The sequence below is a fragment of the Cricetulus griseus genome, chromosome 3 (genome assembly GCF_003668045.3).
Source record: "Cricetulus griseus strain 17A/GY chromosome 3, alternate assembly CriGri-PICRH-1.0, whole genome shotgun sequence".
Lineage (NCBI taxonomy): Eukaryota > Metazoa > Chordata > Mammalia > Rodentia > Cricetidae > Cricetulus > Cricetulus griseus.
In genome coordinates, this window is record NC_048596.1 from 229697459 (window position 1) to 229717057 (window position 19599).

The 19599-nt window shown below is 35.4% G+C and overlaps 1 long non-coding RNA gene across 1 annotated transcript in view; it reads left to right on the forward strand.

The window, feature by feature from the left end:
• LOC107977876 overlaps positions 1 to 19599 on the forward strand; it is a 110427-nt gene that overhangs the window by 42647 nt on the left and 48181 nt on the right. The window lies entirely within an intron of this gene.

A 19599-nucleotide genomic window follows, 5' to 3' on the forward strand; every position in this document is an offset into this window, starting at 1 on the left:
CCATAGAGTAGGGAGTCAGTATATATTTTATAAAGCCAATCTCATTTTACCAATTTCCTTTTCTTCTTTGTAGCAGAGTAAGCACATGTTTCTTCATTGTCTCCTTATATTACATTTGAAAGTAATCAAAAATATTATTTCTTTTTAAAATTATACCCATCAAATTTTCTCAAAATCTTCAGTACACACTTATTTTGCATTACTTTGTTTTTATGTATGTGAGGTACAGAACACTATAGGATGCCAGTGAAAGAAAAATTTGCAGCAGTGTCTTCTTTCTTTTATCATGTAATTTCCAGGGTAACTCATGTTGGAAAACTGGTTTGCAATTACTTCTACCCACTGAGTCATCTCACTAGCCCCCTGAATATTATTTATTATTTAAATACTCTCTTATCTTACCAGAGCTTACATTAAGTACTCAGATTTAACAAATATCACATTTATTTTATTAAATTATCCATATAGTTTAATCACATTTCCCCCTCGCAACCCTTCCCAAATCCTCCCCACTTTTCTAACTTCTCCCACCCAACTTCATGTTCTTTGTCTCACTAACAAACCAAAGAAAACAGAAATTTCACAAAAACGTTAAATCAAACATCATAACAAACAAATCAAACAGCAAAACCCAATAAGATAAAAAAATACCAAATTATAAATAAAAAACAGAAAACTTACATAAAAACACGGGTTTGTTTTGTGTTGTTCACAATACTGAATAACAAATAATATTCCTGCAGTGTTAACATTGTCATGATTGCTTTTAAAATTGCTATTTTAAAATGAACATAATTTGACAAAGTAACCTATACATTGTGAGGCACTTAAATGATGGAAAGAATAAAAAATACTCAAGAATAAATGTAAAGTGTTGGGCTTGATCCAGAAATCTGTAACTGGGTTGTTTTCACATTTAATTTGCAAGTTAGAAATTGATATGGGCTGGAAAAGTATATTTGATTGGATGATTCTAATGTATTTTCTTTCTTTCTCCTTTTAAAAGATTTGTTTTTTTGTATTTAGTTTTTTATACGTGAGTATTTTTCTTGCATATGCGTACATGTGCTTACGTGTGTACCTGCTCCCAATGGAGGCCAGAAGAGGCTGTCAGATTCGTTAGGGACTGTTGTGAGCTACCATATAGGTGCTGGGAATGGAACCTATGTGTCCTTTGAAAAAGCAATCAGTGCTCTTAACCACTGAGCCATCTCTCCAGCCCCTGTATTATAATTACCTATCTGGTAAGTAAAATGACTTTTATAAACCAAAACAAAAGAGGGTATAATTCAATATCGTTATTAAATACTTTCATTGAAATTTTACCTCCCACTGTCTTTGCATGTTTAATTATACATAGCAGTACATTTCACTGTAAACAAGCATAGAGACATAAGAACAGATATCCCAGCAACTTCCTAGGTCTCCTGAAATATCCTATAGTGAACGAAAATTAGGTTAAATGACAATAATCATGTTTTCTTGTTAGGGAAGATATAATTTATGCAATAGACTACCATCATAATGACTCAATTTAAGAGTTTTGGTAGGAAAGTTTTTAAAGGATGACAAAAAATATAACACACTTTTATTTTACACTCTTTTCTCTATGTAGTTTGAAGGGATAATCTGGGTTTTTTTTTGTTGTTCTTTTTTTAAGACAGCTATCCAATGACTTCTTTAAAGGGTCAATAATGTAGAGAATAAAACTGTCTAAGAGTAGAGAAGACTAAATATCAAAGCACAAACTGTTGTAAGCTTTTAAACTTCATGCCATGTAATGTAATGTGTCAGAGGACCTTAGAGTTGAACATGCTTTGATTTCCATACATTACAACTGCTGTGTCAAGTTCTCTGTGATGACTCTTTCCACATCTGTTCCTCTATCACGGTCTCTCGATCGCACACATACAGAGGCACACTTTCTTGCTAAAGTACCTCTTGTATAATGAGTAGGTTTAATTATCAAAATCACTGTTTTATTGTTTTAAAGAAATGGCATGCCATTGATCTAGATGCATGCTATTGATTTTTTGAGAAGAAATAGGAAAGAATTGCAATAATTAAAAGACTGCTTTATAAAATACTCTGACCTAGATAATGAAAAAAGAAACATTCTAGACCATTCATGAGGTAGAATGAAAGCCAGTGGATCCTGTTAGATTGCATTTACTTCATAAAAGGAATTTATAAAATCACTATATTCTTCTACATAGTTTGAGAAGTATTATAGCCTGTCTCAATAAAATCCACTTCTCCACAAAATGTGTATCTGTAAGTTATTACTACATAACTACATACTTTAAATAAATGCTTATTGGCCAAAGTAGAGACAATGCAACTAAAGCAGACATCTTCTATTCAAATAATAAAATTAGCATTTATAATACATAAGACATTGCATTAAGCCACAGTAATTTTAAAGGTGTAGTCTTTAGCTATTTGCAAATAGCTTTGTGTTGAAATTGTACTTGTCTCAGCTATTTGTGCATGATGGAAAGTACACACAAAGACATTTGGGGAACTAATAATAGCTATTTCTTTTTATTATGACAGTTGATTCTACTACCTAATTGTTAGCTATAATACCATTTGCCGTGACTAGAAACAACAGAGACTCTTTTTGTCACATTTGCAATTGCCTCATGAATCAGAGAACACCAGTAGGCTGCAGAAGCAGTAATATTAAAACTGCACATAAATTTCTCTAAGCAAGTGCAATACTTCATGCCTTATTATTGAATGAAAGTTTGAAATTTCTCTACTTAGGTTGAACTATTATATTTTTCCTGAATAAAAGACCTGGTCTTGGAACATATTATTTGAAATATTATTTGTGGGATGTAGAGTTCCAGAGAGGGGATATGGTGCTTGTGATAACAATGGCTGGCACTGTAGTAGTTGCCCTGGGCCATCAGAAATGCTTTGTCTCACTTCTCCCCTCTTACCACAGAAAGGCAAGAAATAGCAGCAGCATTGATTATATACCCTGGTTTTCCTCACTGGTTCATTGCATAGGAGGAATGGTAGACTCTTCTGGTTTTGTTTGGGGGAGCTTGACAAAAGGTTTTGGTAGGTTTCTACACATGTTATTACTTAGGCATGGGCTTTCACCTTCAAGTGGTGGTGCTGACATTTCCTTTTGGCAATGATTTGTGGTATGAATATGACTCCCACATGTCATGTGTTTGAACACATTGTCCCTCACTGCTGGGGCTGTTTGGTAAGGTTGTGGATACTCAATAGGTGAGGATTCCCTGAAGGAAATGGATCACTGGTGCAGCACCTTGACATTTTGCAGCTTGGTCTCACTATCTGTTCCATCTGTGATTCTGGGCTGGATGAAGACTAAGTAGTTAGCCTTTTGTTCCAGCAACTATGCCTGATATGCCTCCTTCCATGATTTCCTGCCATGAAGAAATAAATTCTTCCCACTCTAAAACAGGAAAAAAAAGTCCCTTAACTTAAATTTCTTTCATCAGGTATCTTGTCATGGCAACCAATAATGAGTAATTAATACAATACCCTCTGATGATGCACATGTGTAACAACCTTCACAGAGGGAAGCTGCCTCTTAATAAAGGAAAAATGGAAGTTTGAAGTATATTTCTTGTGGATAATTGTGGAGAGGACACTATGGGATGCAGAGTCTTATGATCACAATGGCTGTAATAGTCAGTTTCTCTGACCCATCAACATTCTCTTCCTTACCTCTCCCATCGCACTATGAATAGGAAAGCTCCAACATCAGCAATGATGAATTCTTGATGAATTATAAGTAAATATCCTTGTTAATAGAATGTTTATCAAGCTAGAAAACTGCTATAGAAGATGTTAATGAATGCTTACTGTTTGAGGTATTGCCATTTCTCTTGAGTTCTTCATATGGTAGATGAAAAACAGCAATATAACTAACAGTACCATTTCTCTTTGATACCCAACTCTAAGAAAAACATATCAGCATGAACTAACCAATTTTGTGATAAAGCAGTATAGAATGGATATAGTAAAATAATTCCAAACATGACTTAGGCCAATAGTAAGTCAGGTTTAAACTTTTTGATGAAGAACTTATTTTAATCAGTGTTTAAAATATTGGATTTCCTTATAATGTTTTTATCTATAATTTATGTTGTTGGTTCTCATTCTCCTTCATTTCGCTGCCTTTTACCCACAGAAGGCCTCATACTGCTTAGAAGAGTGGTGGTTTCTACTAAATACACAGCTTTTCAAAAATGCATTTTTACTATCTAAAGTGTGTGTGTGTGTGTGTGTGTGTGTGTGTGCAGAGAGAAAACGAGAGGGGATTCTTTATATGTATTACACATTCTCTCTGTTATGAAAGTCATTTATGTGTGAGTATAGTAAAATAAAACATCAAATATTCTATGAGGATCACTTTTATTGTTCACTGGATAGTTTTATGGGTTGGAAAGGATAACTTGGTGTTTTAAAATGCCAACTAAATGATTTTAAGAGTGGATAATCTTGTAAAACTGACAGATAATGTGCTAATAGCATCTCATTAGACTGTACTTAATCTGCTGCAGTGTAAGGGCTTGTTATCCCTGTTTTATATGTGGAAAATTAAGAAGGTACTAGATATACGACCTATTATTGAAAATAATCTGGTTTTATGATGATACCTAGTATCCTTAAAAGTAAGAACGTTAGGGAAAATCAGTAATGTGAAATATTCAAAGACCTGGGAAGATGTATGCAATCCAAATGTATCAGAATCACTTTCTTAATCTGTTATGAATGAGACAGCTTAACCTTAATTAATATTTAACCAAAGCAGCACAAACAGGGAAGGTAATCAAGAAATAGAGGTTTATCCTCATTGTGTACTCACTGCCAGCAAATTGATCTTGGTGGTAGTTTAAAAGCTTTTGTATAGCTAGGCTAAGTCATTGTCTTATGAAATTTCAGTTTGTCTAGTTTTACTACAAAAGGACACTTTTCTAATGCTGTGATTTCATCGGATTCTGGTTGTATGGTGCCGAAACAATTCTAATTGTATATTAATGACAATAATAAGCATATTTAATAACATGTCCGTCAGGAAAAGCAAAACCTTTTCTGGTTTTATTTGTTGAACTAATTTGGGAAGTGAGAGGTTTATTGAAAATATATTATTTTCTCATACAATATGTCTTGATTATAGTTTCCCCTCCCTCTTCTCTTCCACATTTCTCCCCTTCTCTTTTCCCCTCCAGACCGACTCCCTTTCTCTCTCACTAGGAAAGAACACGTTTCTAAGAGATAACAACCAAACTACAAAATAAAATAAAATAAGATAAAGCAAAACCTTTATATTTAAGTGGGACATGACACAGCAACTCAACAGGAGGAAGACACTAAGAGCAGGCACAAGAGTCAGAGATCCATTTGTTCTCACACTCAGGAGTCTCATATAAATAATAAGCTAATAGCTATAATATATACACAGAGGACCTGGTATAGACCCCAGTAGGACCTGTGCTTGATGATTCCATTTTTGTGAGATCGTATGTGTCTTGCTTAACTGATTCAGAGGTCTGTATTTTCCTGATGTCTGCCATCCCCTCTGACTCTTAAAATCCTTTCACATCCTCTCCCACAGGATTCCCTGATCTCTGAATGAAGGGATTTGATGGAGACCTCCAATTTATACCCACTCTCTGCACAATGTCTGGGTATGGATCACAGCATCTATTCCCATCTGCTGCTTGAAGAAGTCTATCAGAGTATCACTGATAAGGCACTGATCTATGAGTATGGCAGGATATGATTAGGAATCATTTTAATGATTTTTTTCTTAGAGCAGTAGTTTCTGGTATTACCCTAGCCTCTGGGTTATCTAGTCTCCAGTTTTTGGTTACACAGGGAGTGCCAAGTATGGGCTCCTTTTCATGGAGTGGACTTTAAGTCAAATAAAACATTGGTTGGCTTCTCTCACAAATTGTATGCCACAATTGTGCCAATGGATTTTATAGGCAGGACAGATTACAGGCCAAAGATTATTTAGCTGATTTAGTATCCAAGTTTCTCTTTTGGTAGCCTACAGGGAACCTTCAGCACCAAAGAACTAATGGGAATAAAGACTCTATGTAGGCACCACTTTGTCTTCTCCAAATTCAGTGAGTTGTGTGGATGTCCTTAGCAATGGCCCCTGCTTTCAGTTTGTGGGGAGGAGATCTTTGACTTAGCATCAGCCTGAATTGTTTGGGGATTTACATGGGACTCCTTTGGTCATTGAATGCAATGTAGTGTCCATTGGAAGCCTTTCCCGGCTACAAGAGATGGACAGTTGACACACCTTGTCTCCATTTCTAGGAGTCCTCCTTAACATCATCTTTATATATTCCAGGAAGTTAAATTGCACCAGGTTGCCACACTACACTCCCAAATGCCCTCCAATTCCAGTTGTCTGTTCCTGGAATCCCTCCCTTCATCCCATTATCCCCACCTGAATCCTCCCAATTTTCTCCCAAACCATCCCAGTCTACCCATAAAATCTATTCTATTTCCTCTTGCCAGGGAGGTCCATGTGGCCCAACTAGATTCTTCCTCTTTACCTAACATCTCTGGGCCTACAGATTGTAGTTTGGTTATCATTTATCAATAGCTAATATTCACTAATATGTGGATACATACCATTTTTGTCTTCTGGGTCTGTGTAGCTTCATTCAGAATGTTTTCTTTTCTAGTTACATCCATTTGCCTGAAAATTTCATGGTGTCATTTTTTGACAGATGAATAACACTCCACTGTGTAAATACCACATTTTAAAAAATCTATTTGTCTGTTTAGGGATATCTAGGTTGTTTCCAGTTTCTGTCTATTATGAATAAAACCACAATGGATGAGCAAGTGTCCTTGTCGTACAATGGAGCATCCTTTGGGTGTATCCCCAAGAATGGAATAACTGGGTTTGAGGTAAATCATTTCCCAATTTTCTGAGGAAAGGCCATATTGTGTTGTTGATCTTAGCAACTCTGACAGACGTAAGATAGAATCTCAAAGCAATTTTGAACAGTTGAACAGTTCTTTATTTCTTTAAGTGTTCCTCACCTGTTTGAAATTCTTCTATTGAGAATTCTTTGTTTATATCTTTACCCCATTTTTAATTGGATTATTTGGTGTTTTAACATATAGCTTCTTAAGTTATTTATGTATTTTTGATATAGTCCTCTATCAGATGTGGAGTTAATGAAAAACTTTTCCTGTTCTGTAGGCTACCACTATCTGCAAATGATGGTGTCCTTTATCTTACAGAAGCTAATTAGTTTCATGAAGCTTGTTTATATGGTGGACTACATATTTTTTTTTTTTTACCAATTTTCACATATTGAATCTTCTTTGTATTTCTGGGTTAAAGCTTTAATCATGGTGGATGATCTTTGATGTGCTCTTGCATTTGGTTTGCAAGTATGTTATTGAATATTTTTGCATTATTCTTTCTAAGTGAAAATTGTAATTTTCCTTCTTTGTTGAGTCTTTATATGGTTTAGGTATCAGAGTAACTGAGACCTCATAAAATGAACTAGTCAATACATTTCTTCTGTTTTTATTTTGTGGAATAATTTGAAGAGTATTTGTATTAACTTTCCTTAGAAAGTCTGACAGAACTGTGTACTAAAACAATCTGGACCTGGCCTTATTGTGTTGTGAGACTTTTAATGACTACTTCTATTTTACTATGTATTTAGGTCTGTTTAAATTGTTTATCTGATTTTAATTCAACTTTGGTAAACTGTACCTAATAGAGAAAATTATTCACTTCTTTTAAATTTTCAAGTTTGGTGGAGTGCAGGTTTTTAAAGTATGTCCTTATGATTCTCTGGATTCCTTTGGTATCTGTAGTTATGTCCCTCTTTTGATTCTGAATTTTTTGGAGGGGTGTTCAAGACAGGGTTTCTCTGTGGCTTTGGAGGCTGTCCTGAAACTCATTGTGTAGATCAGGCTGGCCTTGAACTCACAAAGATCTGCCTGGCTCTGCCTCCCAAGTGCTGGAATTAAAGACTTGTGCCACCACCTCCTCGGCTTGTTTCTGATTTTTAAAGTTTGGATAAAGATTTTAGTTAGATTGGATAAGGATTTGTCCATTTTGTTGATTTTTCTAAAAGAACAAACTCTATTTCAGCAGTTCTTTGTGTTGTTTCTTTGTTTCTCTTTTACTGATTTCCTGCCCTCAGTTGTGCTACTGCTTGCCATCTGCTCCCCTTAAGCATGCTCACTGTTTTTTGTTCTAGACTTTTCAGGTGTTCTGTTAAGTTGCTAATATGGGATCTCTCCAATTTTGTATGTAGGCATTAGTGCTATGAACTTTCTTCATAGTGTTGCTTTCATTGTTTCTATAAGTTTGGGTGTGCTATATATTAATTTCCACTGAATTATAGAAAGTATTTAATCTCATTCATTATTTCTGTCTTGCCCCATTCTTCGTATGGTGTGGAGTTGTTCAGTGTCCATAAGTTTCGAACCTTTCTGTTGTGTCGTTGTTGATACACAGTGATAATCCGCAATGATCTGGTAGGATGCAGGAAGTTATTTTGGTTTTCTTGTATATATTGAGACTACTTTGTTTCCAAACATGTGGTCAGTTTTGGGGACAGTTCCATGAAGTGCTGAAAAGAAGGTATATTCCTTTGTGTTTGAGTGAAATATTCTGTAATTATCTGTTAGGGTCATTTGGTTTCCCACTATCAGTGGATAAGAGTCAATTTGTGATTTAATATGTAGAAGTGTTTCTTTTATAAATTTGGGTGTCCTTGTGTTTGGAGGATAGATGCTAAGAATTAAAATGTCATCTTGATGGATTTTTCCTTACATGCGTTTGTAGTATGCTTCCCCATCTCTTTTGGTTGGTTTTAATTTTAAGTCTTTTTTAAAATATTAAGTGGCTACTTGAAAGTCACAGGCAAATGATGGAACTAGAAGAAACCATCCTGAGTTAGGCAACACAGACACAGAAAGAAAAACATGGTATATACTCACTCATAAGTAGATATTACACATAGAGCAAAGGATAACCAGCCTACAATCCACAACGCCAGAGAAGCTAGGAATCAAGGAGAACCCGAAGAGAGACATACATGGACCCCATAAGAAGGGGAAAGAGACAAGATATCCTTAGTAAATTGGGAGCATGGGGGAGGGGGAAGGAGGTAGGAGAAAGAGGAGGGGAGAAGGAGAGAAGGGGGGGCATGAGGGATCAGAAAGGTCCAGTTGGGTGAAGAACAGAGAAGAAGAGCAAGGAAAGAGATACCTTAATAGAGAGAGCTGTTATGGGCTTAATAAGAAATTTGGCATTAGGGAAATCTCCAGGGAGCCACAAAGATGACCCTAACTAAGAATCTAAGCGGTAGTGGAGAGGCTATCTGAAATGCCCTTCCCCTATAATGAGATTGATGACTATCTTTAAATGCCATCATAGAGCCTTCATCCAGTAGCTGATGGAAGCAGAAGCAGAGATTCACAGATAAGCACTGAGCTGAACTCCTGGAATCTAGTTTTAGAGAGGGAGGAGTGATGAACGAAGGGGTCAAGACCATGCTGGGGAAACCTACAGAAACAGCTGACATAAGCAAGTGGGAGCTCATGGACCTGTCTGACAGCTGTGTAACCAGCATAAGACTGAACCAGGCCCCCTGAATGTGGGTGTCAGTTGGGGCGCTTGGGAAGTCTATGGGGCCTCTGGAATTGGAACCAGTATTTTTCCCTAGTGAACAAATGGGATTTTGAGGGTTTTTTTTTCCTACGAAAGGATACCCTCTCAGCCTAGATACATGGGGTAGGGCCTAGGTCATGCCCCAAATGATGTGACAGACTTTGATGATACACCATGGGCAGTCTCACCTTCTCTGAAGAGTGGATGGGGTGGGGTGGTGGTGGAAAGATGAAAGGATGGGAGGGAGAGAGAATTGAGATTGGTATGTAAAATAAGATTGTTTGTAATTTAAATGAAAATTAATTTAAAAAAATAGCTACACTATTGTCCTAGGCCCTATCCTAAAGAATATGACAGACTTTGAAGACCCACTATGGAAGGCCTCACCCTTGCTGGGGAGCAGAAAGGGTATGGGATGGGTAGGGAGTTAGTTGTGGGGTTGGGTAGGGGAGGAGGGGAGGGAGAGGGACCTGGGATTGACATGTAAAATGATTTTCTTTCTAAAAAAAAAGGGGGAAAATAGCTACACTGGCCTGCTTATTGAGTCCACTTGATTGGTGTAGTTTTTTTCTAACCCTATATATTCAAGTAATGTCTGTTCTTGAGGTTGAGAATTATTTCTTGGATGCAGCACAAGAAGAGGTCCTGTTTTGGCATCCATTCTGTGAAGCTGTGGTTTTTGTTTGTTTGTTGTTTTGTTTTGATGTTTAGTTTTGGAGAATTGAGACCACTGATATTGAGAGATATCAGTGAACAATGATTTTCTATAATTTTGTTGTTGGTAATAGTGGTGGGGTGGTGGTGGTGGTGGTGGTGGTGGTGGTGGTGGTGGTGGTGGTGGTGGTGGTGGTGGTGGTGTGTGTTTGTGTGCGTGCTCATGTCTCTCTGTGTGTATTTCCTTTCCTTCTTTTGGTTTTGGTTTTACTGGTGTGAGACTATTATTTCTAGCAAGTTTTCATGGGTGTAGTTTTCCTTTTGCCACTCTTTATGGGGCTGGATTTCTAGAAAGATATTGTTTAAATTTGACTTTGTCATGGAATATCCTATTTTCTCCATCCACGATGATTAAAAGTTATGCTGGGTATAATAGTATGGGCTACCATCTGTGGTCTCTTAGAGACTGCAGCAAATACTGTTCTGGCTTTTAGAGTATCCATTGAGACTTCAGGTATAATTCTAAGAGGTCTGCCTTTATATGTTACTTGGTCTTTTTCCCTTGCAGCTTTTAATATTCTTTCTTTGTTCTGTACATTTAGTGTTTTGAGTATTATTTGATGAGGATACTTACTTTTCTGGTCCAATCTATTTGTTTTATATACTTGTTGAACTTTATAGATGTCTTCTTCTTTAGATTAGAAAATTTTTCTTTTATGATTTTGTTGGAAATGTTTTCTGGGTTTTTGATCTGTGTTTTCTTCTTTCATTCCTGTTCTCTTTAGTTTTTTTTCTGTTCCTACTATTCTTAGGTTTGGTCTTTTCATAGTGTCCCATATTTCCTGGAAGTTTTATGTCAGGAATTTTTTAGATTTAACATTTTCTTTGACCATGGTATCTATTTTTTTCTGTCATATTTTCAATGGCTAAATATTCTCTTCCATATATTGTATTCTATTGGTGAAGCTTGCCTCTGTGGTTTCTGTTTGAATTCTTTAAATTTTCATTTCCAGAATTCCCTCAGTTTGTGTTTTCTTTATTACTTCTATTTACACTTTCAGGTGTTGAACACTTTTATTCATTGCCTTAAGCTTTTTTAAAAAATTTCCTTGGCTTTCTTTAGGGGATTCATTCATTTCCTCTGAATTTTTGTTTTTGTTCTTCTGACTTTCTTTGAAGTATTATTCATTTCCTCCAACTGTTTGTGCAGTACAGGATTTCCTTAAAGGATTTATTCATTTTCTCTTTAAGGACCCCTACCATCTTCATGTAGTTGGTCTTTTTTATTACATTTCAGCTTTTTTGGAATAGTCAGGGCCTGCTGTAGTAGGATAGCTGGACTGTAGTGGAGACATATTGCCTTGGCTGTTACTGATTGTCTTCTTATGCTGGTGTATAGGCTGGTGTAGGATGATTATAGGTCTAGGTGATAGTTTCTGGGTTTGTCTTTGTTGGATATGTATTTTGTTCCTTCATTCCTAGTTTCCTCATTGAATTTTCAGAGAATGTGATAGCCAGTTTGACTGGCCTGCTCAGCTGCTGTGTTCACAGGGAGGTGTTGGGGGCAGGGGTCCAGCAAGGAGTGGAGGGAATGGTCTGTGGGATCCAGGGAGATATGGGCAGGGGAAGACAAGCTGCAGCTGATGATCCCTTGAAGCATTAGGGATGAGACTGAGGGACTGAATCTAGAGGAACAGAATGTGTATGTTTGTGTGGGGGGAAGTCTTCTGGCAGCTTATCTGGTTTTCTGGTAGGAGTCTTGAATTTGTTGGTTGCTTTCAAATATTTTCAGCATCATTTCTATTAAGTCTATTGTAAAGTCACATCATGTTATTTAAATAATTATTACACTTCAGAAAAATCTAAAGCTTCCATTATTGTATCATGACAGTCTTAAAATACATATGCACAAATGAGACCATTAAGGATTCTAGCAGTTTTCTTTCTCTCGATTATCTATTTTTAAAAATTCACTTTTATTATTTTTAATTATGTGTATACATAAATGTCTATGTTAAGGTTTGTTCCTATGTGTGCAGCTGCTGCTACTCTCAAGGTCCACAGACATCAGAGTTCCCTCTAGATTAAGTTATTTATAGATATGAACTGCCTGGAATTATTTCTGGGAAACAAACTCAGGTCTTCTGTAAGAGCAGCACATGCAATTAACAACGAGCCATCATTCTGGTTCCAAAAATTATTTTCTTATTATCTAAAGGATAAAAATAGGAAAATAGCCTGTGCTGTCCCTGTCCAGGGTTAGCATTGACTAGATTATTCACTAGTTTGATTCAGATGACTGAACAAAAGAACATCTGCCCATACATTTTAAATGTGAGATCCCACTCCATACTATGTTATTATGACTTGAACATCTGTCTTTTTTACTGCACATTATATAGCATCCAAAACTTCTTGGACTTTGACTTTATCATAACTTATGTAACCAAGTTGCTCTTAGGCATTTCAGTAATTAATTTCTAGGTCAAAGTCTTTGTATGTTTAATGTTTCCATAGACACTGAAAAAATTCATAAGCTTTGAATTAATAGTCAATTTATAAACAGTATGTATTTCCATATGCATTCATACTAATGTGTGGCATTAAACTTTTTAATCACACTGATTTGGCAGTGAATGTCATGTTTTACTGCTGTTTTAATCTGTGTCTTTTATTGCTAAAGCCATAGAATTTTATGTGTTTATTTATCATTTGTCTTTTTCTTATACACATTGTTCCTTAATACTTGGAGATATTTTTTTGGAGTATTGACATTTTCTCATCCACTTAGGTGGGATTTAAATATAAGAAGAATATTGTCTCAATGTCTCAAAGATGCATGGTTTTGCTTTATGTTAACCGCTATTCATACTGTGAGCATTATCTCTGAAGCAGATTAAAACCACAAAAGCTCAGGGAATAGATAATCACTATTTTTCCTTTGTCAATGATAATAATACAATTTTGAAAAACTGTGTATTTTTAAAAGCAGCATTGTGTCTTTAGAATACACTTGAAAAATCCTTTAGTTAAACCCTAAGTCATTTTAAAGGACATAATCACTTCATAATGGCAATATAAGTTAGTATTTACTAAGTGATCTTGATGCGGGAGACACTATTCCTGAAATGATCTACACAAATTTTCATCTTTATCTATAAACAAAAGAACTGACTCTACAAATTAACACAAGATTTCAAAGCTAGTGACTATCCTATCACAATATTACTGTATTTTAGAATACAGAATATAAATTTATGTTTTGCCTTCACCTCTTTCCAAGAAAATAATTTTTAAATTAAAATCTGAAAATAATTATATTAATGTTAACCATCTGATGTTATCCTATTTAAGAGGCCAATGGTGATAGAATAAAAAGATGATCATATAGTTTCTGAGCAATTAATTTTAAGCTAAGAAGGAGTAAAAAGTAAGTTTGGATAAATTATCAAATTTTTTTACACTTCTGGCTTTGTTTAAGCCTAACTGATATGTTTTATGGGGAAAGCCTGGAAACATGAAGTATATGAAACATAATACTAAAAATTGAATGCATAAGAGATTTTCTTTCAGAAATTAGCATGGTTTGGCATAATTTCTTGTAAAAATCAAGATTGAGTTACACATGGATAGCTGAAATGTAAACATCTATTTGCAAGAACAATCAATATCTTTTTTTTTTTTTTGAGACTAGGTGACCTCGCACAAGATGACTGCTTCTAGATCCAGCATTTACCTGCAAATTTAATAATTTCACCTTTTCCTTGTAGATGAATATATTTTGTTTTGTAAATGTTTCTTGTTTTTGTTATCAATTCTAAAGTTGATGGGCACTTAGACTGATTCCAGTTTCTGGCTGTCATGAATAGAGCATCAATGAACACTGATGAGCAAGTGTCTATGTAGTTAGATGTAGAGTCTTTTGAGTAGATGTCAGTAGTGGTAGAGCTGGAATGTGAGATACAGTGTTAGGTACATAGTTATGAACCAGGGCCTTGAGAGGGGGGTATCTTCCAAAGAAAGTACAACAGAATATAATATTATAACGATAGAATGGAAGAAAACAGAATATGATCAAATGGGGAGAGATATGGGAGAGCGTGGTAAAAGGGTAACATGGAGAGGTACAACTAAAACTAAAGTAGTATCTTATTGAAACTTTCTACTATAGTGCTTCCTAAAATATATACTTATACAAAAGAAATTTAAAAGGAATTACCATATAATGGGGAGACAATGACTTAACTAGACATTTATATTACCTTCAGTGTCAGCAATGGGTCATATTTTGTTAGTTTGGGCCTAAAGCATTCAAAATATCAGTCTATTACCAAGGCTCTTAGTTAGTCTCCACACATGGTAAGGGCCTGTGGCTGAAGACATCATTAATGTCATCAAACATGGACAAATAGTGTAGTATCCCAACTACAAATTTTACCCTACTGGTTGGCATTCATAGAACTGCAAGATACTCTGCACACTACACAGAAAAAAGTAATCATTAATATAACTCAACTATAAGATATAGCTAAAAATAAAGATCTATTTGTATGAATGTGTAAGTTTCCATGTGCCTACAAGACACACTAGTATAATAGTGCCATAAACCAAGCAATATCTGACTGGATTTAAGGCCATTTCATGAGATGAAACCCATCCTTCACACTCCTCAGGGGCCCAATAACCTGAGATTAAATTGGTGAGGGACCCACTGGAAAACCAAATTATAGTGTTCTGTTGAAGGAAACTAGAAACAAATCAGGACTTTTTAAAACTTTTAACATTAGCCCTGTTACTGATAAATTTTTATGTGATTGCTGGTATATAAGCTTATAGAAAAAGATATGGTTGCCAGGTGGTGGTGATGCATGCCTTTAATTCCAGAGGCAGAGGCAGGGGGATCTCTGTGAGTTCAAGGCCAGCCTGGTCTACAGAGTGAATGTCAGAACAAGCTGCAAAGCTACACAAAGAAATCCTGTCTCTAAAAAACAAAAAAAAAGAAAGAAAGAAAAGGAGAGAGATATAATATCTCATATTTCTACTTAAGAATTCAAAGGAAATATCCAAATAACATTAGTCAGCTATTTTAGTTCTTAGTTGAAATTAAAAACAGATTCTTCCTTTTTCATTTCCAGGTTAGTTAGTTTTTCTTCCAGACATACCGATCTTAAACCTTCCCTTCTATTGGACAGAATCATTTAATCCCAGTGTTCTTGTTTGTAGATGATATTGCCAAGTTGATGTTCCTCCTGCTACCACTTTGCCTTGACAGAGTTAAAAAGCAAGAAAGGTATATAATCTCCATCATTGTTTCATACAGGAAAAATATTTAACAAATGTGAGAAATATCACCTTGTTATTGATTTTGTAAAGTGCTATGAAATTTATGCCATTGTCACAGTGTGTTTCAAATGACACAAGAATACTTCCTATAGCATTTTTAATTGATCAGGCTGCTTGGCTTAGAAATATTTCAGGGTTTGTGTTATTCATCACCTTTCCATGGTCTGTGCAGCTCTATAAATGCCACTAACTAACTAGAATTATTGTTTCCCATTGGAGAGTGACTCTCCTTTTAAAGACAGAGTTGCAAAAATACTAATGACAATGAGTATATCTCTAGGAATACCCACTGCATCAGCAAACACCCCTTTGAGTGTTAATCATGAGTTAGCATGAAAGGCACTGACATTAGGAATGAAAAGGAGTTTAGCTCACTGTCTAATATCATAGAAATCACAGCTATCACTCCCTCCATCTGGTTCATACTCACTACTTACTACAGGCTTCTGTAATTTTCAAATTTTGAGGACATGCATGGAATTCAGGGGACAGACACATTTGATTTGACTGAATAATGAACTTTTTTTCGTGGTGTTAGATTTCATGTTCTTGTTACCTGCATTAAGTATAAGAAGGATCACATGTTTAACATCAAAGTTAAACATAAAAGGAACACTTCAATTAAAACTATAAAAATGAATTAATGCATACTTTTCTTCTCCCCCCTCTCCTCTTTTCTCCCTCCTGGCTCCCTTCCTCCTCATCCTGATCTCTTTCCTCCTCCTTTCTCTTGTCATTTTGGGCTTCTTGTTGCCATATCCCCTTTTTTTCTCCCCCTTCTGTTTCTTCTTTTCCTATTTTGGAAGCTTGTTCTTTAAAACCTGCTGAGCATCTGAGCAATGTGGCATTGTGTTGTAGCATGACTACCCTAAATCACTCATTTGGAAGCCTTCCAAGTACAGAGTAAAGAACATTTGGCATCCAGTTCCATTAGGAATGAAATGTAACCAACTTCAAATATTTCCAGATTTACTGATGCAGGGCCACTTTATGAAGTGGCAGTTGAATATGAAATGGGCTTTTAGCCTGAAATAGGATCTCAATATTTCTTTACCCCCCACAAATATTATCTTTAAAGTACCATTAATGGATGGGTATAATCCTTCAACTATTTCATCTTGCCTACTATAGTTTTTCTGGTAAAATAATTTTGTCGAGGAAACATAGACCCTGTAAATTAATGTATTTTTATTTACTTTAAAACAGTAAATAGTAACTTTGACACCAAAAAATATAAAAGAAAAATTCTTTTCCTAACGTTGCGTACACAGTCACTTTAAATTATATTCTATTCCATTCTTAATTGATTAAAAAGTCTTCCTTGTTCTGTGTGTATGGATCTATATGTATAAGTATAAAGATACTTACATAAAAATAGATATTACAGCTCCTGTTATATAAATAAAATATGAATATCAGCCAGGCGTTAGTGGCGCACGCCTTTAATCCCAGCACTCCGGAGGCAGAGGCAGGTGGATCTCTGTGAGTTGGAGGTCAGCATGGTCTCTAGAGTGAGTGCCAGGATAGGCTCCAAAGCTACACAGAGAAACCCTTTTTCGAAAAACAAAAAAAAAAATATGAATGCCTTGGGCTGTATACTTTACCTTTCATAAGTATTTATTGAATATTTACTAGGCATATTTCTCTTACAGGATTGCTGTTTGTATTCTGTAATTATACATTTTATATTTTGTTAAGTTTAAGCAATGCTAATTCACAGATTTTCCATGTGGTATATAACTCTGAATATAACAATACAACAGGTATTATGAAGTGAAGATAAGTTATTAGATTACTGGTACTCTTTGAGCCATTTTAAGTATTTGTACCAAGTATTAAATATATGAAAAAACTAAAAGCTACCCAGGCTGGCGCTAAAATCTTGTGAGACCGAGGAGGATCTAAACTTCTAATCCTCCTGCCTTCACCACCCAACTTCTGGTACCGATGTTATGAATTGCTACATTTAGTTTTATGTGGTTGGTAACTAAACCCAGTATTTCATTTATACGAGGTATCACTCACCAACTAAGATACCTTCCTGGACCCTAATGTAGCATACTTTAGTGTTAAGCAATTCTATTTTGTTGTATTCTATCAATGCCATTTTATCAGAAAGGACCTTATAATACTTACAGTTTCTATATTTTAGAATTTAATAAATATTATTTAGCTTGAAAAAGTGACATCAAATTTCAAATTAAAGTCAAAGAATTCATCTTCAAAGTTATTTTTTTGACATGATAGCGTGAAGAATTTTGTGCTCTGTATTTACAATTTAAGGTCCAAGGGCTATATTTCTATTTAGCACATTTCCCCCTAGTCAAACCCAGCAGGTTAAATGTAAATAACAGCTTACAAAGTTGCATAAAATACCACAAGATGAAACATTAAAACTTATTTGTTGATGTGTAGAGAATAAGACATTGAAATCATATTTATCTTCTCAAAGCTCAGGGAACATTTCAGAAGAATGGAGGTGATACTGTAAAAATTTAAAAACCAGAGTGCTATGGAATATTCCTTTACACTGTGTGAGTATTTGTCACTTTGATTGGTTTAATAAAGAAGCTGACTGGCCAATAGCTGAACAGAATGACATTAGGCAGGAGAGCCAGACTAGGAGAATGCTGGGAGGAAGAAGGGTAGAGTTTGGAGTTGCCAGCAGATGCATGAGGAACAAGATGAACATACCTTCTAGAGAAAAGGTACCAAGACACATGGCAGAGTATAAATAAGGGATATTCATTAACTTAAAATGTAAGAACTAATTAGTAATAAGCCTGAGCTATTGGCTGATCATTTCTCAGGTCTTACATGGAAATATGTTATCCCACACTGGATACTATTTGTAAGTGTATTTTTCTGCCTGGTTTATCATCTCCCAAATATTTCCACAGAGACTTATTTATTTATTATGAAAGCTTGGCTGATAGGTTAGGCTTGTCTTACTAGCTCTTACAACTTAAATTAATCTATTGTTATCCATCTACATGTTTGCATATAACTCCTGGCATTTATCTGTCCTTCTGCATATCTTACTCCCTATATCTGGCTGGCAACTCTGCATTCTTCTTCCCATTGTTCTTTTGCCCCGAAAATCTTGCCTAACTATTGGCTATTCAGCTTTTTGCTAAACTAATCTGAGTGATACATCTTCACAATGTATGAAAGCATAGTCCACAGCAGTGGATCTTATCAAAAGTCAATGTACACTTGTATAAATTTCTCACAGAATAAGTAATAATAATAAATTGCAAAGCAAAAACGAGATACGAAGTTACCATGAGTTGGTTGCTAAAGTATATCTCACTTCAAAATGTACAGCTTGTATGAAAACATTGCTTTTCCCCCCACTTTTAAAATTAAAATGAATTGCAAGGCCAGAAATTTCTGAGACCCAGGATCATCTCCACTAAAAATATGATTTAATTGATCCTTTCTCATCTTGGTTTCCTTCACAACTTTCAATTTATTTTTAATATGAAGATAAAGTTGAGGAATCACTGTTCTAGTTAGCACACATATTGTTCCTCAGCTTCCATGCAGCGAAAGCAGAGGAAGCTTTGGTAATTGTATTATAGGAAAAGCCACTTAATTAATAAGGTCTGTTAGGTTAAAAGCAGGCCAATCATTCAGGTTAAATAATACACCTAGTGGTCTTGGAATTAAGTAGTTTTGTCCTAAGGGATGCTCATAGGAGGAAATATGGATACATAATAATCAATATCCTTAATGCTATCAGTATAGAAAAACAATGATTGGGACTGCTAGCTGTGTTTGTACAGCTCTGGTTAGTTACCCTCCATAGGTCTCTGACTATATATTTTCTATGTAACATTGTAATTAGAATTTAGAAAGGAGAGAGACTGCAAAGGAAGTGTGAGCTTTGTAGATATTGATTGCCATAGTTTTCTGTAATATCTCACCTGCCATGTTCTTAGCAA